At 47.4% G+C, this 23,632-nt stretch overlaps 1 protein-coding gene across 7 annotated transcripts in view; it reads right to left on the bottom strand.

Annotated features, from left to right (window-relative positions):
• Window positions 1-23,632, bottom strand: part of NTRK3 (neurotrophic receptor tyrosine kinase 3) — a 1,080,464-nt gene that overhangs the window by 926,601 nt on the left and 130,231 nt on the right. The window lies entirely within an intron of this gene.

The following is a 23,632-nucleotide window of genomic DNA, read 5'->3' as shown; positions in this document are numbered from 1 at the left end:
CCCCCCTTTTCACTCACGGGCGAGGAGTGCCGCTCGAGAAACCCCCGGGATCCGGCCCATGGCTCGAGCCACCACTGAGCAGCGGCAGCCGGACCCGAGCAGAAGGGGGCGAGCGTAGTGTGCTGACACCCTCTTCCCCGCCCGCGACAACTTGGCGTCACGAACAGGATCTTACCGCTCTGCCGTCTGGTAGAGGTGCGCCTTGTTACCGCTGGAGGTGTCCGGCAGAAAATTTCAGAAGCCGCCATCTTTGGCGCGAAAAGTTCCCGCTCGAGCGTCTTCTCGAGCAGTAGAGGCGCGAAGGCCAAAATCCCGCCCCGAGAGAGGAGGGGCCGGAAAGAGCTAAGGGGGACGAAATGGCGGCTGGCCGCATGTGAGCGCGGCTGTGGAAGCAGGGACGCCAGGACCCTGCGGCCATTTATTGGTTCCTGGAAGAGGCCGCTGCTAAAGATGCTGAGTCCGACCAACAACACCGTGGTCCCCGCGCCCGGCATGGCGGCGTGGGTGGAAGTCGGGACCGCCCAGCTAAGCAGCCGTCTGCAGGTCCGCATGCAGCTCCTCCTGGAGGAGTGGGAGGCCGACATGGTGGAAGTGGTGGCTGCTATGTGGAGATGCGAGGTGGAGGAAGATTTGGAGGAACGGGTAAGAGACCCACGTCCCTGTATTCCCAAGGGATCGGCCGCTGCGGCTGAGGGGCCCGGCCTACACCCGTTCACCCTGCTGCCTCTCCCGCTACCCGCGTTAGCTGCTGCTGCCCCGCCACTAGGTCCGCTACCACCACCACCGGTAGCGGTACCCTGCCAATCCGCCCCGGCGGACAGACCTGCAGCAGAAGATTGTGACCACCCTGATCCGCTTCAATGGAAGAAGCCGGAGGCTGAGGCCGTCAGCAAAGATGCACCGGAGGCACGGCAGGGATGCAGCTGCCAGGAGGCAGAGCAGGCCATGTCACAGCGGGGTCCCTCATTACTGAAGGTGCCGGTCGTAGCCGACACGGAGGGACTCTGGCTAGGCCCGTCCCTCGCACACGCTGAACCGGGGCAAACAGAAAGTACTCCCGGCTGGGAGCGACGGCAACAGCAGCTGCGCAGGGAGATCGATGCCCGAGAGGGGTGTAGAGCGGATGTGCATGCCCGCATGAATATGGAAGAAGATCGCCTGCAGCAAGCTACCATTGGGGTCCAGAGCGGTGCATCATGTGAAGGTGGCACTAGAGCCCCACGATTGAGGATGGACTGCTAAGCCGGCGGTCCTCCGCCTAAAAGTTGTCCCCGTTGGGACCAGAAGTCAGTGTGTTTGAAAAGTTTGAAAAGAATGATAAGAAAATGATAATTACCGAAGTTTCACCTGATTTACTGTGATTTGCAACCGGCCGGAGCCGGCACCGTTGTCCCTGTGGGGACCGTTTAAAAAGTTTGCATGGGAACTATCCATGGACAAGCCCGTGAACTTGCAGGGCACCACAAACGTTAAGTGGCTTGTAAATATGTTGGTTACCGTTACCGTTTCCGCAATGCCGCCTCCGGAGAGGCAGGTTGGAGGGAGGGCCCTGAGCAGAGCAGGCTGGGGCCCAGCCACCAAAGGAACCGGTGGCTACCCTCTGGAGGGGAAGGACAGATCCCGCTCGGGTAACGTGTGCTGGACTGTGGGTCAAGGGGTGCTGCCTGGGCTTTAGGGGCAGCATCAGGGCCAGGTTGCTTGGGTGGGAGAGAGCGGAAACCGTAACCGTAAACCGTTGCAACGTTAAAAGAAATGTGCCTCCCGTCTTGGGAAGAGTTATTAAAAATGTATATATGTTGATTTTCCAAATGCTATCTTTTTCAGACAAAAATAAAACCGGTGTAGGACGGCAGCCCGCGGACGGTCTGCATTTTGCTAAGGGGGAATGTGACGCCCTGGGCAAGCCAGGGGTCACAGGTCACAACACCACCACACCCCACACCCCAGGTAGGCACATCACAGCTAAACTACAAATCCTTGTTGCCTTCCTCCAGAGGCTGATGATTCACACCAGGGGGTGGGCCAGGCGGTTGGCTCCGCCCACCGAGGAGGTCACAGCTCTGGAGGCGGGAGAAACCAGGCAGTTGAGCCCAGGGAGGGCAAGAGAAAAGAGATTAGCCCAGGGAGGGCAAGTGTGAGGAGCTAAAGTGAGAGTCAACAAGCAGTGAAAGTAGAAAAGTGGAAAAGGAGGAAAGCAAGTGAGGTGACAAGAAGGAAGGAAAGCCTGAAGGGTCCAGCTTTGTGTAGGGCCAGAACAGCAAGGTCAGCGACGGCGGTGACTGTCTGGAGGGGGACCGTTTGGAAGTTCCTGGAAGGACCCCGTTGGCTGTGTGCCCGGTGGTCTGGAGCAGTGTTCCGAAGGACAGTCAGCACCAGGGCAGGGGCCTCTCGGACCCCGGCAAGGCTAGGAGTCGACAAATTTGCCGAATCCGTCAGTGAAGGGGACGTAGATCCCCAACAACCAAGTCCCGATTGAAGGCAACAGCCCAACCTGAAGCAGAGAGACACCGCCACAGCACCAGTTTCTCAGGGCCAGAGCCTGCGGGCAAAGTGTAGAGCTCCTCCGGCCCAGATTGTAGTCGGGGAGCGGGTAACCGGAGGGAATCCACCGCTACCACAAGTCAACCATAGGTGTAAGGAAGAGGGACATCACCGTCACCTACCGGGAGTGCAGGTGCAGCCGTCTGTGGGACCGTCCTACCAGCCGTTTGGTTTACCGTACAAACTGTGTCCACGTCTCAGGCTGAGTGAGTACCACAGTGCCGCAAGGCACAGCGCTGCCCCCGCGTCCCTGCGCCCACCAGGCCCCGCACCTCACAAACCATCACCGGGCCCCGGGATCACCAACCCCTGCCCACGGAGGGGCAACACAACACCAGGCTGCTCCGCATCACCATCCCCGGGATCCCCGCATTGAGCAGCGGTGGTGAAATCACCACAACCATGGGTGGCGTCACGAACTATAACAATCCCCACAACCAACAAACCCCCCTTTTCACTCACGGGCGAGGAGTGTCGCTCGAGAAACCCCCGGGATCTGGCCCACGGCTCGAGCCACCACTGAGCAGCGGCAGCCGGACCCGAGCTGAAGGGGGCGAGCGTAGTGTGCTGACACCCTCCTCCCCGCCCGCGACATGAGCATGTGTGCCCAGACTGCTGTCACTCACAGATAGGTTGCTCTGCCCCCACCAGTGATGTGCCCTGCTATATTGGTCTGATTCTGCTCTCCAGACTGGAAGGATCAAAGCTAAAAAACAACATAGAAATATGTTGCAGAGATCAGCATCCAGGAGTAGTATAAGTTGCAGAAGTATTTTAGGATTGAGTTAGGATAAATAAAAGTGGATCAAATTAGTAGTGGAAAACCCCCTTAATGACAGAGTTGATAGAGCTGATGAGGAGCCGGAGTAGATTAGGGAGTGAAAATATTTGCTTTGTCAAAGGTTGCGGTAAACACTAAGTCAGAAATGTTACTCCAGTCCCGGCACAAACCACTGATAAGGTGCATTGAATTAATGTGACTTTCGCCTTTCAATCAATCGGGGGTGTCGGGTTTGACAATGCGGCAGGGAAGAACGTTTAGCATCTATTTACTCATAGTTATATATCTTGAGATCATATTGCTATTACTAAAGATGCATTTGTATTCAAGAAGTTGAACTGTGCTAGATGCAGACCTAAGAGATCTCAGCATGTCATACATGTCTTTGAAGGGTTACTGAAGTACTCACGATTTACCACAAATCACATTTGGGGAAAAAAATTGTCAACGCCAGTGATTTTAAATTTCAAAACATTAGCTACTCCCTAGACAAAACACAATAAATTAAATAGTATATATAACCAAACTGTAGACTTTATTAAAGGGAATCTGTCAGCAGTTTTTTTGCTACCTCATGTGAGAGCAGCTTAATGTAGGCAGAGACCCTTAATCCAATAATTTATTACTTAGTTTACTGCCATCAGCTTTTCTGATACAATGAAGGATTTTAGTTTTAGCAAAGTAGCAGAGCTTCACAAGCTGCCTCGCCCACACAAGGCTTTCAATGTACATTTCTATAGACAGAGCTGCTAATCACAGAGGGGGAAGAGTCTGACTTGAGCTCCTCAGACCAAATAATGATAAAGCTACAGAAGCTTAAACTAACATTTTAGGTAAACAAAACACACTTTGTGATAAGAGATACATAGCTGAAATCTCTGTTTTAACCTTTATAGTATGCTGTCTTCAGATTACATAGCACAAAAATGCCGACAGATTCCCTTTAAATACATCTCTTAGATCTGTTGAGGTTGATATCATTTGAAAATCCTGGCTATATAATCCTTTTTGAAAGTTTTCAAGCCTGAGAGTAGTATGGGGATTTTCAAACTCCAGCTACAATGTTATTATTGCTATACTGCAGTTAAAACAACATTTATAGGCACCCACAAATAGTTGCTGAGAATATTTCCCAGCATACAGTAACATTGAATCAGTTCTGAATAGTTATGACTATTCATTTAATTTCTGGAACAATAGTCATACAGCAAGTATATGTGTTTTGGAAAGGCTATGGCCAGCTTTGATCAGTGTCATTGAAGATATAGGCTCTGTATCCAAGGCTTATGAAGTCAACCATAATAATAATGACCGAAGTATTAAGCGGCATTGGTTTTATCTCAAGGCTGATGTTTCCTTGCGGCCATTCAGGATTATGACGATGGATCATAAAAGTGACCTTCTTAAGCATATGCTTTAACCTTATCATTCACGGCAGTTTAATTTAGAGAAAGAATCTGAATAACTACATCTCCTCTGGCCGCAGTTAATGTTCCAAAAATTATTTTGTTCCAAAGCTTGTAAAATTGTAGCTGGTTAAGAAAATTTACTAAGCCAATGTACTAAGCAAGTCTCGGCTGAAAAACCTGAACATAAACTTGTCAGAAGCAAAGTCCCAGATCACCTGCTCCACATTTCATGCTGCAGTGAGTCTCTATCCCCTGTTTGTGCTCTAAAGTCCCAATTTCAGTAACATTATATATCAGGCTGCCTAGCTGTCACCTGTGCTGCCGTATAACTAGTCCGTAAAAGACCTAAACACTGCAGGGCACTGGATGTGCTACTTTCTTTTTTTGTAGGCTTTTTTTTGTTACATTTTTCTTTCTTTTCTAGCTACACTACAACAGAAAATGTCATGGAAAAAAATAGTGGGATTTGTGTATACAGCGGAGTTTTAGGTACCGTAATTTTTATATACATTTTAAGCCAAAATTGGAAATGGATTTTTATTTGCCATTTATCCCAATTAATCAATTAATTGCAATTTTAAATTTAAACAATATATTCAAACACTCACATAACTTTTTTTTATTCTTTTGTAGGATTGCTGTAGTTTTATTATTTAACAATCTCAGAACATGGCGTTCAGACTGTATTGTGCCAGCAACTATGTCAATAGGGAACCCCAAAATGGCATTAATGCAGCATTTTGGGGAAAACAAATGAAGCCACAAACTATTGTATGCTCTAAAACTGCAAAAATATCTAAACAAGTAAAATCTCAAGTTCAAAATACAACATTCACAAATCCAGATGGAAGAATCTATGTCATGTCTGCTATGTCTGAGCATACACTAATGCACATACACCCAGATTCATGCACAAAGCGACACTGCAGAACAATGCACGTAGGGGAAAATATCTCAGTACATATGGAGGAAAGACTTCTCTTGAGGTCACTTGTCCCTACAAAAGTCCAGGGTTTGCATGTAGTAATGAAGATTTTAGATCTACAATAGAGCTGGAGACAAGCAACCATTTTGAAGTGAGTTTGTCTTAACAAAATTTGTTGATTAAACCAAGCCCAGGATACGAGTTTCCTTTACAGGGCCCAAAAATTCCACTATTTGTTCCCTATAAAGCCAGAGCTGTTAATCAAAATAGATACTGATGGAGATTAGTGATCAGTGAGCACTACTATGCTTGGGTGCTCGGTATTCATAATGAGCAGTTAGACGGATGGACGGGCTCGACTCATTTATTGAGTATATTGAAAGTCAATAGGACACTCAAGCATTTTTCGGGAAGATGTTCGAGTTAACCACTGACTTCCATTATACTCAGTACACGAGTTGAGCCCGCTTGAGAATCCAACTTCTCGTTACGAGTACCGAGTGTGACGACACAGCATTTGTTCACTTATGTGGGGGGTGAACTGTTCTTAATTAGGCCAGACATATGGGTTCTACTGTTTGTTAAATCAAGAGAAGTTAACCATTGTCTCTTCCCATACTGATTGGCGCCTTATTGTAAATAAAGGTGTATTTCCTCAGGCCCTCTGACAAAATAGTTCAGAGGAAAACTATGCAATTGGATTGAATTTGCATTAATGTAACAGAAGCCATCTCTAACCAATACTATAAGACACAATACCCTGAATTATGAACTGAGAGCTATAAATGGGCATTGTTCCTGTCACCAGAAATTATTATTATACATGCCCCTGGCTGAGGAACTTCCGCTCCAGCTGAGGAATCACAGAACTGCACCAAGAGAAAGGATTCTACATGATGTCAGCTGAGGAACTTAGGTTCTGACTGAAGAAACACAGAACTGCTTCCTATCCTAAGCTTGCCACTATTACTTCTCAGTGGGTGCGCTCAAAAAGCAGGGTACTGCTGGACTGGGATAGTTGACCCAGGAATTCCTGAAATCACGAAGACTCAAATCCCTGGTGGGCCAGCGGAAGACAAACTGTTACCAAACAAACTTGTACCATCTTGTGTTTTGCTGAGAATGTACAATATGTTTGTGTCTTTTGGGGATCCCTGTGCTGTCTTAATAGTGTTTTCCCCATGGGAAAGGAGTATGAGCATTCAAAGGAATGAGCCCTGCTCCATGCAGTCTTTATAAAGACAGCCAGGCCAGCAGACGAGAGCACCCACTGACTTTCATGTCTCCATACTGAGCACCCGAGCATGGTAGTGCTCGCTCATCACTAGTGAAGATAGATGGACAAAAAGTAAATAAGATGAATTAAACTGTTTGTTCACACCACAGGTGCACCGACTATCTGTGCTTGGTTTGAACAGTCATTTTGTGCTGACAGGCTCCCTTTAAATCAGTTTTTATTTTACAGTTCTAATTTTGGTACTTTGGAATATTAATGACAATTAATTGTGCAAATTCAAATATTTGGCATACAGTCAAAGCCGAAAGTGTTGACACCGTTAAAATTGTTCCAGAAAATGAAGTATGTCTCCTAGAAATGTATTGTAGAGAAAAACACTGTGGAAAGAAAGCGCAATAGGGTCTTACCCCAGAAAAATGGGGGAAATTCAAGGAGGGTGGTCTTACTCACCTATAGGGGTTGTGAAAGTCACAACGCCTATAACAGCATATAAAATTATCCAAGCCACGGCAGCGGACCCAAGAGTAGCAGATAACAGAGAGTAGTAGATAGGGATGTTAAACCGCGCCACTGACTCAGCCGATCCAGGAGATTAATGGATAGGTGTTGCTTTAATTCATTACACAGATCAGGTCAACGCGTTTCGGGAGTCGCAGCTCCCTTCATCAGGACAGTCTGGCAAGCAAAACAAATCTCAATTTGTTTTGCTTGCCAGACTGTCCTGATGAAGGGAGCTGCGACTCCCGAAACGCGTTGACCTGATCTGTGTAATGAATTAAAGCAACACCTATCCATTAATCTCCTGGATCGGCTGAGTCAGAAATGTATTGTAGTTACACGTTTTGTTAAACACGTGTTTACTTCTTTGTGTATCTTTGAAGAACACAAGAGAAAAACAGAAAAAAGGCAAAATTGGACATCATTTCAGAGAAAACCCCAAAAATGGGGTGGACAACATTTTTACCACCCTCAGACTTAATATTTGGTTGCACATCATTTGAAATAAATAACTTCAATTAATCTTTTCCTGTAACCATCAACATTATTCTTATAAATCTTAACTGAAATTTTATACCACACTTCTTTTGCAAACTGCTCCAGGTCTCTCATAGTTGAAGGGTGTTTTCTCCCAACAGCAATTTTAGGATCTCTCCACAGGTGTTCCATGGGATTTAGATATGGACTCATTACTGACCACTTCAGAACTCTCCAGTGCTTTGTTTTCATCCACTTTTGGGTCCTCCATGTTTGGGGTCATTGTCCTGCTGGAAGACCAATGACCTTGGAGGCAAACCCAGCTTCCTGACACAGGGCATTACATTTTCAGTCAAAATCCTTCAGATTTCATGATGCCTTGCACACAGTCAAAGCACCCTGTTTCAGAGGCAGCAAAACAACTCCCAATACATCTTTGAATTCCACTACACTTGACTGTGGGCACTGTGTTCTTTTATTTGTAGGCTTCATTCCATTTTCAGTAAACAGTAGAATGATGTGCTTTACTAAAAAGCTCTATCTTGGCCTCATCTGTCCACAAGATGATTTCCCAGAAGGTTTTTTGGATTACTCATTTACATTTTTACAAAGAACAGTCTTGCTTTTCTATGACTCGGTGTCAGCAGTGTGGTTCTCCTGGATCTCATGCCATAACTTTTAATTTCATTCAAATGTTGACAAATATTTTAAATTTCTTGAGATTGTTGATATTTTTCAACAATTTTGGTTCTCCAGTCCTCAGACAGTTATCTTCACCTTTTTATGTTCTCCATGCTTAGTGTTGCACACACAGACAGACAATGTAAAGATTGAGTCAACTTCTCTCCTTTCTATTTGATTTAAGGTGTGATTTTCATACTGCCCACACCTGTTACTTTGCACAGGTGAGTTTCATCGAGCACCTCATGCTTGAAACAAAGCTGTTTACCCTATATTTTGGAAAGGTACCAATATTTTTGTTTTGCTCATTTGAAGGGTTTTTTGATGAAATTATGTCCAATTTTCCTCATTTACCTAATTTTTTTTTTGCGCTGTTCCAATACACAAAACATATTCCAAAACATATTGACGAAAAAATTTGCAATTGCAATAATTTTTTGGGAGAAATATTTAATTTTCTGGAATATTTTCAAGCGTGCAAACACTTTTGGCCATGAGTGTATATGTATGTTTGGAGACTTTTGCAAAGAATGATTTGCCAGGTGTATCTGGTCTTATACAATACACCCTATTACCAGTTGCGCTGGATTATTTAATAAGTAGTGATGAGCGAGTACTAAAAAGTTCGGGTGCTCGAGGCTCGGGCCGAGCATCCCAAGATACTCGTGTACTCGTCCCGAGCACCGAGCCCAATGTTATCCTATGGGAGACCCGAGTATTTTTATGAAATGACCCCCGGCAGCATGTAGAAACCCTAAAAATGTCACAAAAGTCTCAGAAGAGTGCTCAAATGACATGGCAACAGCATGGGGAAGATCCCTTGAAGCATTTATCACTCAAAAGTCACAGCTGTGAACAATTTTGTCCACGTTTTACGCCATTTTTACGGACTCACCAGAAAACCTTCCAAAATGACACCAAAATGAATTTTCATGGCGTAAATGTTAAGGGCACGTACCCAATAGTGAGATAGAGCTAATGTATGTTACTTTTGGAGATTACATTAAAGATTTTACGTGAAAACATTGTGTGGCACTTCGATGTCCCTGAGAAGAGACGTACATGAAGACCTCTTGAGTCTAATGTGCCCATTTTGAGGAAGTGAGTCTTTGTAGTATAGCCCTTTGGCAGGGCAGCCAAAAATTGGGAGGCTCCACGTTATCCCTGGATAGAGACGTGCATGAGGGCCTGTAAACCTGAAGTGCCCATTGTAAGGAAGTGGGTCTATTGTAGTATAGCCCTTTGACAGGGCAGCCAAAAATTGGGAGGCTCCACGTTGTCCCTGGATAGAGACGTGCATGAGGGCCTGTAAACCTGAAGTGCCTATTGTAAGGAAGTGGGTCTATTGTAGTATAGCCCTTTGGCAGGGCAGCCAAAAATTGGGAGGCTCCACATTGTCCCTGGATAGAGACCTGTTAGGTTCTAAGTGCGTCCATGCTTGCATTTAAAAACCGCACGTGTGTGCCTGTTGGTGGCAGCGTTCAGGTACACTTGTGTGCGTTTTGCACAAACTTGGATATAACGCACAAATCTAGTGAATACACATCAGCACACCATTGCAAAATGCGCAAGGGCGTTGGCAACGAACAAGGAAGTGGACGTGATGGTGGTGCAGGCAGAGACCGAGGTCGTGTGCAAGCTCTAATTTCGCCACAACAAAGGGCCACATCTACTCGCTCGCATGTCCTGTCCCAAATTCTTGGGGACCGCAGCAGTACACCGCTCTTGAACCAAGACCAGTGTCAACAGGTTGTTAGTTGGAAAGCGGATAATGCTTCCAGTCAGATTGGCACCACCACAAACACTCTGTCTTCCACACGGTCAAGTGTCAGTAGCCGTGATACTGCACCTCACATTTCAGAACCTGATCCTCCTTCCTACCACCAGGCCGAGTACACGTCCACGGACATTACTGATCCCACACTTGGACATTCGGAAGAGCTGTTCACGTTTCCATTCACACATTCTGGCCTCTCGCCAGCTCCTGTTGAAGTGGGCCATGACGAGATTGTATGTACAGATGCCCAAATATTTGAGCAGCCACGTTCTCACGAAGTTGGCAACGTGTCTCAACAAGGGGTGGACGATGATGAGACACAATTGTCAGGAAGTCAGGAGGAGGAGCAGGGTGCGGAAGAGGAAGACGACGTGGTGGATGATCCAGTAACTGACCCAACCTGGCAGGAGGATATGCAGAGCGAGGACAGCAGTGCACAGGGGGAGGGAGGCATAGCATCCCAACAGGCAGTAAGAAGCAGGGTGGTGGCCCCAGGCAGACGTCAGGCAACCGTTCCCCGGAACAACAACACGACATGCCAGCATCATCAGGGGTACCAAAACTAGCAGCCTGACCACCACCAGCATGATCAGGCACATGTCAGCCAAGCACCCGACTTTGTGGGATGTACAACAGAGTCGAGGAGCAGTGCTTGCTGATGTCACTGCTACGTCTTCACTTGTTGTGCATGCGAGCCAATCCCCTGTCCATGCTGCCCGCGAACAAGCCTCCTCCGGCCCTGCACCTGCAGTTGCCCACGCAGAAATAACACCATCATCAAGCACGTCCTTGTCTCAGCGCAGCGTTCAGTTATCCATTCAGCAAACCTTTGAACGCAGGCGCAAATACACTGCCAACGCCCCACATGCCACACTTCTAAATGCTAACATTTCGCGACTGCTTGCGCTGGAAATGTTGCCTTTTAGGCTGGTGGAGACAGAAGCATTCCGCGACCTGATGGTGGCAGCTGTCCCACGTTACTCGGTCCCCAGCCGCCACTATTTCTCCCGGTGTGCCGTCCCCGCATTGCATAACCACGTGTCACAAAACATCACACGTGCCCTGAACAACGCTGTTTCAGCCAAAGTCCACCTAACCACAGACACGTGGACAAGTGCTTGTGGGCAAGGCCGCTACATCTCGTTGACGGCACACTGGGTTAATATTGTGGAAGCTGGGACCCAATCTGAGCGAGGGACGGAACACGTCCTTCCCACACCAAGTTTTGCAGGCCCTACCTCAGTCAGGGTTTCACCCACACTCTACAGCTCCGGAATGTCATGCTCCTCAGCCTCCTCCTCCTCCTGCGCATCCTCATCCACTTTACCCTACACAGTCCCAAGCTGGAAGTGTCGCGGGCGGAGGAGGGAACGCTGCGCTCTCCCACTGCTCGGGTCCGGCTGCCGCTGCTCTACGGCTGCTGCTGCTCGGTGGCTCGAGCGATGGCCGGATCCCGGGGACTCGAGTGGCGCTCCTTGCCCGTGAGTGAAAAGGGATGGTTTGGGTTTTGGGGATATTGTCCGTGACGCCACCCACGGTTGTGGTGATTGTGTGGACACCACCGCTGCTCTGGACGGGGATCCCGGGAGCCTGTGACAGGGAGCAGCTTTGTTGTTATTTCTCCCCTCCGTGGGTAGGGGGGTTGGTTGTCCCGGGGCCCGGTGATGGGGTAGAGATGGATGACAGGCGGGTTGCGGGGCCTGATGAGGTGCAGGGGCAGCGCTGTGCCACACGGCACGGAGGTACTCACTCAGCCAAATGATGATGACACAGTTCACGGTAAAACAAGCGGCTGGATGGACGGGTCCCTCGGACGGCTGCGGTTGTTCCTCCCTGCAAGTTAGTGATGACTGTCTCTCCCTGCACCTAAGTTCAGTGTTGGTAGCGATGGGCTCCCACCGGTAACCCGCTCCCGACCTGGATATGGGCCCGAGGAGCCCCTTTTGCCCACAGGCGCTGGCCCTGGGAGACGGTTGCCCTTGGCGGTGGCGGTGTCTCCCCTTCACAGTTGGACGGTTGCCTTCTATCGGGACTTGGCTGTTTGGAAACCCGGAGGTCCCCTTCACTAACGGATTTGGCAAATTCACGGCGACTCCAAGCCTTGCCGGGATCCAAAAGGCCCCTGCCAATGGTGCTGGCTTCTCTTTGTATACCGGTCCGGTACCGCCGGGTCACCACCCGTCCACGGTCTTTATGGTAGACTCCAATCAGCCTCCACTGCAGACGGTCACCACAGCCTGCCAACCTTGCTGTCCTGTCCGGGCCACACTCCCGGACCAACTTCAGGCTCTTTGCTGTCACTTTTCTCCTCTCTACTACTTTCCTCCTTCCACTTCCTTAGCTTAACTCTCACTGCCTGTGTTTTCCCTCCTCCAGGACCGTGAACTCCTTGGTGGGTGGAGACCAACCGCCTGGCTCCACCCCCTGGTGTGGACAACAGCCCCTGGGGAAGGCAACAAGGATTTTGTGTTTTGACTATGATGTGCCTGCAGGGAGTGTGGGGTGTGTAAGTGTTGTGCTCTGTGGCCCCTGGCTTGTCCAGGGCGACACAGAAGCACTGCAGCACTGCCTCGGCGAAGCGGCAACAGGCTGTGCTGAAGCTAATCTGCATAGGTGACAAACCCCACAATGCAGAAGAGGTGTGGACAGCTCTGAAACAGCATGCAGATCACAGGCTCACACCTCTGAACCTAAAGCCAGGAAAGGTCGTGTGTGACAATGGCCGGAACCTGGTGGCGGCTTTGAGGCGAGGCCAGCTGACACATGGTCCATGCGTGGCCCATGTGCTCAACCTCGTGGTTCAGCGGTTTCTAAAGTCATACCCAGAGCTGTCTGATCTGCTGGTAAAAGTTCGCCGCCTGTCTGCACATTTTCGAAAGTCACCTACTGTTTCAGCCGGCCTTGCCGTCTTTCAGCGCCATTTGCATCTTCCGGCTCACAGACTGGTGTGTGATGTCCCCACGCATTGGAATTCAACTCTGCACATGTTGGTCAGGATATGTGAGCAGAAGAGGGCAGTTGTTGAGTACCTGCATCACCTAAGCCGTAGGGAAATGGGTCAAACTACACACATAACACCTGAGGAGTGGAGATGGATGTCCGACCTATGTACCATCCGCCAAAACTTTGAGGACTCCACCAAGATGGTGAGCAGCGATGACGACATTATTAGCGTCACCATACCGCTTTCTCTGCCTTCTAAAATGGTCTCTGCTCAAAAACAAACATGATGCATTGCAGGCGGAGCGCGATGAGTTGAAGCAAGAAACAGTAGTGGGTGTGGGTGATAACACACAGCCCAGCCTCGTCTCATCACAACGTGCAGTGGAGGACTATGACGAGTAGGAGGATGAAGACATGGAGCAACTCTCCGGCCAAATTGAGGATATGACATGCAGTCAAATCCTCGGTTCAGCGTGGCTGGCCAGAGGACAGGGTAGATGATGAGGAGGAGGAGGAGGACAGCATGTTCAGTCATCGTGTTGGTCAGGATACTGAAGTGATGGCTGTTAAGAGTCTGGCACACATGGCTGACTTTATGGTAAGCTGCCTGTCTCGTGACCCTCGCGTTAAGAACATCTTGGCCTACAATCATTACTGGTTGGTAACACTGTTGGACCCACGCTAAAAGGAGAACTTTATGTCTCTTATTCCCGAGGCGGAGAGGTCAGGCAAAATGCAGCAGTTCCAGAAGGCCATAGTCACGGAAGTAGGCAAAGCATTCCCCTCACAAAACGCTAGCGGCATAGGTCAGGAATCAGTGGACAACCAAGGCGTACAGCCGAGAGGGGCACAAGTCCAATCGGCCAGAGGTAGGGGAACAGTCTTTAAGATGTGGGACAGTTTTCTCAGCCCCTCACATACCACAGCCCCTGAGGTGCGGGGTAGTGCCACAAGAAATCCTAAGTTTGCCCAGATGCTCAAGGAGTACCTTGCAGATCAAACAACTGTACTCCGACATTCCTCTGTGCCTTACAATTAATGGGTATCCAAGCTGGACACGTGGCATGAATTGGCTCTCTACGCCTTGGAAGTCCTGGCCTGCCCTGCCGCTAGCATTTTGTCAGAGCGTGTTTTTAGTGCCGCAGGTGTAATCATTACAGATAAACGCACCCGCCTGTCAACTGAAAATGCTGACAGGCTGACTCTGATCAAGATGAACAAGGGTTGGATTGGGCCAGACTTCACCACACCACCAGCAAATGACAGCGGAATTTAAAGTTTGTAACGGGAATTTGCTATGTACCTCCACTCACCCATGGTAACACACTTCTGGACTTTGGCTAATCACTGGACTGCTCCTCCTTCTCCTCATGCGCCATCATGATGACCATTACAATAGTTAGGCCGTTGTTTCAGGTATACCCCCAGTGGTAAATGTTTTCGCCCATTCTTTCAGAATGGGCATTACAACGACAGGAGACCCGCTCCTTTGCAATGGGAACAATGTTTTGAGGCCCTCATGCACATCTCTATCCAGGGACAATGTGGAGCCTCCAAATTTTTGGCTGCCCTGCCTAAGGGCTATACTACAATAGACCCACTTCCTTACAATGGGCACTTCAGGTTTACAGGCCCTCATGCACGTCTCTATCCAGGGACAATATGGAGCCTGGCGCTGCCACCGACTGCCACACATGTGCGGTTTTTAAATGCAAGCACGGACGCACTAAGAACCTAACAGGTTTTTAGGAGCGACAATTACTGAGAAGTCTGACACTATCAGACACTGCTGACTGGCGTGTATTATTCACTAGACTTGTGCGTTATATAATAGTTTGTGCAAAACGTGCACCTGTACGCTGCCACCGACAGGCACACACATGCGGTTTTTAAATGCAAGCACGGACGCACTAAGAACCTAACAGGTTTTTAGGAGCAACAATTACTGAGAAGTCTGACACTATCAGGACTGTTTTAGACTTTGTACACCAGCCCCAGATATGATGAAGGCTGGTATACGGTCACCACTAGGAATGGCTATATACCCTGCCTGCCTGCCTGTATACTACTACAACTGTCCTGACAAGGACTCTTCTGGTCACTAGCCTGTATTCCAACCTGGCTATACCCTGCCTGTATACAGCAACAATAGTCCTGAGAAGGACTCTGCTACTGTACTCCGACCTGGCTATACCTTGCCTGCCTGTATACAACTATAATAGTCCTGAGAAGGACTTCTGGTCACACTGTTTGCAGCCCTGCTACGGAAATAACTATAAAGGGTCGCAAACCTTTCCCTGAAGCAGCAACACTCTCCCTGCACTGACTGTCTGGATGGCTGTGTGCAGAGCACAGCGCGCCCGCCGGTATAAAGGCTCGGTCACGCTGTGCAGGCCGGCCAATCACTGCAATTCCACAACTAACAGGGCTGTGGCATTGCAGTGGTCTGCCAGCCAATCCCTGCATGAGGGCTGGCTCTCAAAAGAGCGCCAACATGCAGGGATGAAGACCACGAGTACAGCACGAGTATCGCGAGATTACTCGGTCCCCGCCGAGTAGCCCGAGTACAGTGATACTCGTGCGAGTACCGAGTAGTAACAAGCATACTCGCTCATCACTATTAATACGTTTTTAAATGTAAGTCACCAAATCCAAGTAAAGAGACAGCTGAGATCATAAATATATTATCAAAGTGAAATCAGTATGTTGTCCTTCATGTCTGTATAATCACATTAGAGCATTCAGCTGAAAAGATCTGAAACAATCTTGTGGTAATTTCACTAGTCACACAGCGTTTCAGCTGTTGAATGGACTGACTTCTATTGACAGTGTGAATGACAGTAACTGCTTGGATTCTTGGTTTTCCAATTTGCCTTTTTCTCCCCTAAGAAATACCCAAAAGATACAGAAATCTCCTTCCTCAAAGGGAACCAATCACCAGGATTTTCGTATATAAGCTTAAGCCAGTGCTATATTGGCACGGTCAGGCTGATTCTCTACATACCTGCAGTGGTTAGCTCGGATTTTTAGGTTTTAAAATGCAAAAAAGTAAAGTTTATAAAATTAGCTGCTTGTTGAGTGGCAGTTGCAGTGGAGCAGGTCATATATTCATAGTTATCCCCTCCCCCTGTTAGAATTAGCATAAGTATTATTCAAATGAATTACTTTGTCTCTTGCAGGGCCTGTGTGATGTCATACCCATGTGACCTGGTATCCAGCTTTGTTGGCTGAGGCCCTGCCCCTTCTTGTCACATGGTTATGACGTCACACAGGTCCTGCAGCAGACAAAGTGAATCATTTGTACCGATCGATTAACTGATTTTATATTTTGATAGATTGGGCATTTCTGAACGCGGCAATACCAAATATATGTATATTTTTTTAATTTTTTTAACCGTTTAATTTTCAATGGGCCGAATTGGGGGTGATTTGAACTTTGTTATTTTTTTTATTTTTTAAAATTTTGTTTTCAACTTTTTTTTTATTTTACTTGGTCCCCTAGGGGACTATAATGATCAGCAATCTGATTGCTCTTCCATTTCTTCAGATCACAGCTACACAGCTGAGATCTGGAGAAAAGCTGCTTTTCTCTCACACACTGCCCTCTGCCGGCAGTGAGAGAAAGTCCCTCATGATAGCTACAGGAGTCTTCATATGACCCTGTGCTATCATGGCAATCACCGGAAGTCACGTGATCACATCACGTGACTTCCGATGGGGGTGGGTAAGATATCCTTATGGCTGCGCGCGCACTGATACATCTCGCAGTCAAAACTTAACACTGAGATGTAAGCAGTTAATAGGCACAGGTGGAACGCGATTGCACTTGCGCCTGGCAGGCACACGTCAGCTGTTGAAATCAGCTAATATATGTGCGCAGATCACCATTTACACCGTTTAGCCTGCAGGAATTACAGTGACATGATCCATGACATACCCAGTACCCCTTCATCCCCCCTGCCTGTTTTCCTCTTTCTCGCGAGGCCATTTTTTTCAAAAATGCTGACTAGTGTCACTTTATGAGGTAAAGACTCCATAACGGAACGTTTCAGCAGATTCCAGTTATTCTGACATTGTTTTTCATGGATTTTGTTCCCATTTTGCAGTACACTTTATGGTTACATGAATGGTTTCATTCAAAACTACAACTTGCCCCGCAAGAAACAAGCCCTAATATAGCTATATTGCCTGAAAATTAAAAGCCTTATGGCTCTTGGATGAAGGGAAGAAAAAATGAAAGTGCAAAAACGTAAAATCATAGGGTGGTGAAGAGGTTAAACATATTTTTCCAGTACAGTGTTTCCATGTTGAAATTTACTGGCCATTTCACTTAGTGGCGACTTTTGCCAAACGTGACATCAAGTCTTGTCTACGAAGCACTTTTGGTCCTGCTCTTTCCTAGACATATTTTTACCCACTCTGACATATTTTATGTATCTAAAACATCAGGATGCATAAATTAAAATGACAGTCTCAAATTATATTTTTGCTATTTCTGCCATCAGCAAAGATTTACCAACTCACATGTAAAGTGTAAAGTAATATTTAACATATGCAATTTTTTAGCATAAGGAATATGTTAACTGGAAAATCACCAAAGGCCAGTCAATGTGTCTGAGAAGAGCTTCTAGTTAAACGAGGAATGATATAGGAAATAAAATAAGGAAAAGAAGAGCCAATATATTCATATATTCTTGGCTACATTTCAGAACGGATAAAAATATGTCTCATATTTATGTATGTATGTATGAATATGTCACAGTGACATTATGCAGGCTCTGGAAATCATGCAATATAGGTGCATTCAGAGGGTATTTGCTTCCCAGATGGGTTTTTACAAGGACAATCATTTGAACTTTTGGGATATATCTGGCATATCAGCATTACATGATGGCTTTTAGGAAAATCTGTATACAATCTAAAGCCTATACTGCTGTATCTACATAATGTAATACTTTCTGTGGACGCATTCAACCTGTACATCTATGTACTCAAAGGTAAAGGCATAGTAACCTATATTATGTATGTTGATCTGCTGTACCACCACTATACAGGACTTTTCTATTCTTAGTTTGTTGTATACTGCAGTGCTACGGATCATACAATGTGTCTGAGTGTTGTGTCAAAAATATTTTACATAGGGGATAGTATATAGGGATGATCGAATACCTCAAATATTCGGCTTTGCGAATATTTTTCGAATACCTCGCCGCTATTCGGCTATTCAATGAGCCATGTAAGTCTATGGGAAGCCCAAATAGTTGTTATTCGGGTTTCCCATAGGCTATTCAATGTGTAATGTAAGTCTATGGGAAGCCTGAATAGTACCGAATATTTTTTATTCGGATTTCCCGTAGACTTACATTGCGCATCGAATTTTCACGAATAGTCGAATAGCGGCGAGGTATTCGGAAAATATTCGCCAAGCCAAATAATCGAAGTATTCGATAATCCCTAATAGGATATAAAATCTTGTATACAACTAAACATTAATGTTCCCCATATAAATAAATCAGATTTTAACTGTTATTTTGTATTTTGCTTTTCAGCTACTGAGATCCCAGACTTAAAAATCCACCAAGTGCCATTTCCTCTCCTTGTCCTGGTGGCAGAACTGCTGCTCCCACTAGTAACGGTTCACATAGAGTGCACTATGTGGGTGGAAATCAGAGTCTCTTTAGCTGCTGCTAATTACTTAGGACATAGGAATTCATGGGATAGTGTTTGATCAACATAACATTTTCTTTGACAATACAATCTGATGGAGTCAAAGTTCTGTAGGTCCAAAAAGAGAGACAGCCCATGGTTTCTCACCACAACCACATCTGCTGCCACAATTTGGCTGTCCATCAGTAGGCTTTTCCTCCTGCTCTCTTGGTGTAATTATTTGGCTTCTGACATTGTTTCCTTGCTGAACTATTTGATGCTGCCACTCAGATGACTCACTTAAAGGTGTTATTCAAGACTTTTAATATTTTTGTGTATGGGGATAGTAACTAACAGGCAGGTAGTCACTAACTACCTGCCTGTTTTGCACAAAGACGATCCTCTAGCTTTATTTCACCTCTTCTTCCAGCCTTCTCTGTCAATGGGGCATCACTGCAGACATCTTGTTGATTAACAGACAGCTTCTCACAGTTAATCATCATGAGATTCCCCATAAACAAAACAGAGCAGAAGAGAAGAAGCTGCTCTGTTTTTGTGACCCCTCTGAGCCTGCAAAGATAGGCACCTGGTAGAACAGACAAGTGGTTAGCAACTACCGCATGTTCGTTCTTAGCACAATAAACACCAATGGAAGTCTGCAACCAATGATCTGCTGCCTAAAGATTAGAGATGAGCGAACAGGTCGTGGTTCGGCTCGAGTTCGGTTCGTCGAACGGAGGTCCCGTTCGAGTTCGGTTTGTCGAACGTTCGACGAACCGACCTCGAACCACATAGGAAACAATGGCAGGCATTCACAAACACATAAAAACACCTAGAAAACACCCCCAAAGGTGTCCAAAAGGTGACAAACAACTCACAACACAACACAAACACATGGGAAAGTGACAAGGACATATACTCATGCGAAAACAAAACAGCTGGACAAGGAAAAAGAGGAGGACACACAGATATATGAGTATATGCAAGGAAACGTCGATGCCATTATTGTGCAACTTTAGCCTTGCTCATTTTAGGCTTCCAATCTGGATAAATTGCCTGAGCTTGCCACGTACGCCTTGGGGATCTTGTCGTGTCCTGCAGCCAGCGTTCTCTCGGAACCTGTCTTCAGTGCTGCTGGGGGTCTGCTGGCAGATAAGCACACGCGTCTGTCCACTGAAAATGTGGACATGGCTCTCAGAGGACGTTTCTTCCCCTGGGTCAGCCACGGGAGGCGAAAGGCACGCGTATTTTTGAGAGTGCTTCATGCAAAGCATCTGTTTCATTTTGAAAAGGGGGATCAAGTGATGCCAGTCAAGTGGGGTGTGTGTGGCCCAATTAGTGGCAATGAGGGAGACTGTGGTTGGAGTCCCCTCGCTTTTGAAAAAAGAACCAAGATGAACAAGTCATGGCTCTCAGAGGACTTTTCTTCCCCTGACTCATCCAGGGGAGGCGAAAGGCACGCGTATTTTTGAGAGTGCTTCATGCAAAGCATCTGTTTCATTTTGAAAAGGGGGATCAAGTGATGCCAGTCAAGTGGGGTGTGTGTGGCCCAATTAGTGGCAACGAGGGAGACTGTGGTTGGAGTCCCCTCGCTTTTGAAAAAAGAACCAAGATGAACAAGTCATGGCTCTCAGAGCACTTTTCTTCCCCTGGGTCATCCAGGGGAGGCGAAAGGCACGCGTATTTTTGAGAGTGCTTCATGCAAAGCATCTGTTTCATTTTGAAAAGGGGGATCAAGTGATGCCAGTCAAGTGGGGTGTGTGTGGCCCAATTAGTGGCAACGAGGGAGACTGTGGTTGGAGTCCCCTCGCTTTTGAAAAAAGAACCAAGATGAACAAGTCATGGCTCTCAGAGGACTTTTCTTCCCCTGGGTCATCCAGGGGAGGCGAAAGGCATGCGTATTTTTGAGAGTGCTTCATGCAAAGCATCTGTTTCATTTTGAAAAGGGGATCAAGTGATGCCAGTCAAGTGGGGTGTGTGTGGCCCAATTAGTGGCAATGAGGGAGACTGTGGTTGGAGTCCCCTCGCTGTGTTTTACATGATTTTTGAAGGGCATGACATGCCTAAGAGGTTGAGTTTCATCATCTGCAACTTGTTGGCATCAGAAAGGCTGCCTTTACACCCTTTTGAGACCAAGGATTTTCGAGACCTTATGCCCATTGCAGTGCCCCAAGAGCCGATGGCCAGTCGTCACTCCTTCTCCAAGAAAGGCGTGCCCGCGCTACCACAGCAGGTCGCACACAACCTCACCGATTCCTTGAGAAACTCTGTGTGTGACAGGGTGCATTTCACCACAGATACTTGGACCAGTAAGCATGGACAGGGGAGTTACATGTTGCTGACTGGGCACTGGGTAACTATGGTGAGAGATGGAGAAGGGTTTGCTGTACAAGTCTTGCCGTCCCCACGACTTGTGTGTCAATCCTTCCTCTGTATGTACAAGTTCCTCCACTGCTTCTGCCTCCTCAACCTTGTGTGGGTCCTCCACCTCGGCCCAAACCCTGTGTGGTCAGGCCACCCTTCCTTGTAACTGCGCCCAAGGAATCCCACACACCTCCTTACTATGCTGGCAGCAGAGCTCAAGGCCATCAGGCGGTCAAATGTTTACTTTGAAATGTAGGGGAAATGTGAGACACCGCTGAGGAATTGTGGACGGTTAGCTCTGGAGAGTGAGACCGAGTTTCATCAATGGTTGTCTACACTCAACCAGCAGTCAGGGAAGGTCAGGTGCGACAATGATGCAAACCAGTCTGCGACCCTTCTTCAGGGCAATGTGACACACGTGCCTTGTATGGCTCACGTGTTGAACCTGGTTGTCCAGCAATTTTTAAAATACCATCCCGGCCTACATATCCTTGTGCAGCGGGCACGCTGCTATGTGCTCACTTTCATCCTTCGCACCCAGCAGCTCAACAACTTTCATCGCTCCTGAAGTCTTAGGGTCTGGGGGTTAAACGCCGAGAAATGCGATGTTCCGACACGCAGGAATTGGAATCTGCACATATTGCAGCGTTTGTGGCAGCACTGCAGAGCCCTGCAGAAATACGGTATGACGTATACCCCGGGCAAACTTGATCCAGAGGTGGTGCAGATCACGCTGATGGAGTGATGTCAGATCAAGGACCTACGCACCCTTCTACACAGTTTACAAATGTCGACGAAGATGTTTAGTACTGGCGATGCCATTCTCAGCGTGACAATTCTGGTCATCTACAAGATGGAGCACACTGTAAGCATTATTCGGAGTCAGGTGTTGGTCCAAGAGGAAGGTGAGGAAGTACAGGAGGAGTCATATGCAGAAGGGATAATAAGATCTACAAGGTCCATACGGTGAGCGGCACCTAGGCTGCAGTCATGGTGGGGGATAGGGATTAACAAGGGCGCATAGTATCAGCAAAAATTGTTGAGGAAGGTGCAGGAGCCCATGAAGAAATGGAGGACGAACTTGCAATGGGCATGGAAGACTCAGCTGATGAGTGAGAGCTTGCTCACATTTCGGTTGTGCGAGGTTGGGGCCAGAGGGCAGAAGAAGGAGGCACGATTCTCACCTCTCTGCCACCAACACACCAAGGACTTGTGCCTCCTGGATGCACAAGACACATGAGCGCCTTCTTGCTGCACTACCTACAACATGACCCTCGGATTGTATGAATTCGAAGTAATGCTAACTACTGGGTTGCACACACTGTTAGATCCCTGGTACAAGACAAAATTTGGTGAAATAATTCCTGCCATAGAAAGGGACGCACGTATACAGGAGTATCTGCAGAAGGTGGTACGGATTCTTAGTTCTGCTTTTCCAGTAAAACACCAGTGCTGACACAGAGTGAATCTCAACGCTTTGTCATGGATAGGAGGAAATGGTCTTTTACTTGTCCACATCTGAGGGACCGAGGGCTGGCTGCTGTGCTGAGATGGCATTGAGTACGGTGTCCCCTGCAGAGTTGCACTTTTGGTCATATACAAAATTAGTTCAAAAAGGACAGATGCTGGTGGAAAGGGGAACAGGTGTGTTGGAAAGGGGAAAAAAGTTTTTGTCCGTGGGTTTGGTGGTTAAGCAAAAAGTAACATTTGATGAAGAAACACCATCTGTTACAGTGGGACTGGCAGATTTGGATAAGGGTGGTATATACTATGTTACCGCTATATAACGAAAATTAATAAGAAAAGAAAGAGAAAGGTATATCCCCATCAGCAGTCAATGTCCACACGTGCTCCCAGATGGAAAAGGAGAGGTTGGCAACTGGAAGGTTAGGTGGAAGATACAGAGCTGTGTGGCTATGAAACTAATAGTAGCCTGAACCGAGTTAGACGCCACTCGGATCTGGAGACTGGGAGCCATGTTAGCGTCACAGGGTCCACATGCCCACCCAGCCCAGGAAACTCCCTGGTAACAACACAGGGGCCATTGAGTACGCTGACCGTGTGCATTGGGGGCCACACTTGTGGACAGCAGGCGCATCAGCAGCAGCAGGCCTCTTAATGCCACTGGGCTGCACAAGCAGGACTTGTAGGACAGGAGCTGGTCTTAACCATTCTGCCTTACCAACTGTGGTGGCGGCCTGCATCGACGCCCTATCCCTGCCTACCTCTGGCCTAAAGCCGCAATGGGTTCAACACATGGAGGTGTGCTCTTTCGGAGCATAATAGAAGACTGCGCACCTCCTTGTTGGCTCCAGCCCGTTTTATAACCTGGGTCCGCTCCCAAACCAAGGTG

The sequence above is a fragment of the Anomaloglossus baeobatrachus genome, chromosome 4, assembly GCF_048569485.1.
Source record: "Anomaloglossus baeobatrachus isolate aAnoBae1 chromosome 4, aAnoBae1.hap1, whole genome shotgun sequence".
In the NCBI taxonomy this organism is placed as follows: domain Eukaryota; kingdom Metazoa; phylum Chordata; class Amphibia; order Anura; family Aromobatidae; genus Anomaloglossus; species Anomaloglossus baeobatrachus.
Note: the sequence above shows the minus strand (reverse complement) of the source record. Positions and strands in the feature narration are given on the sequence as shown.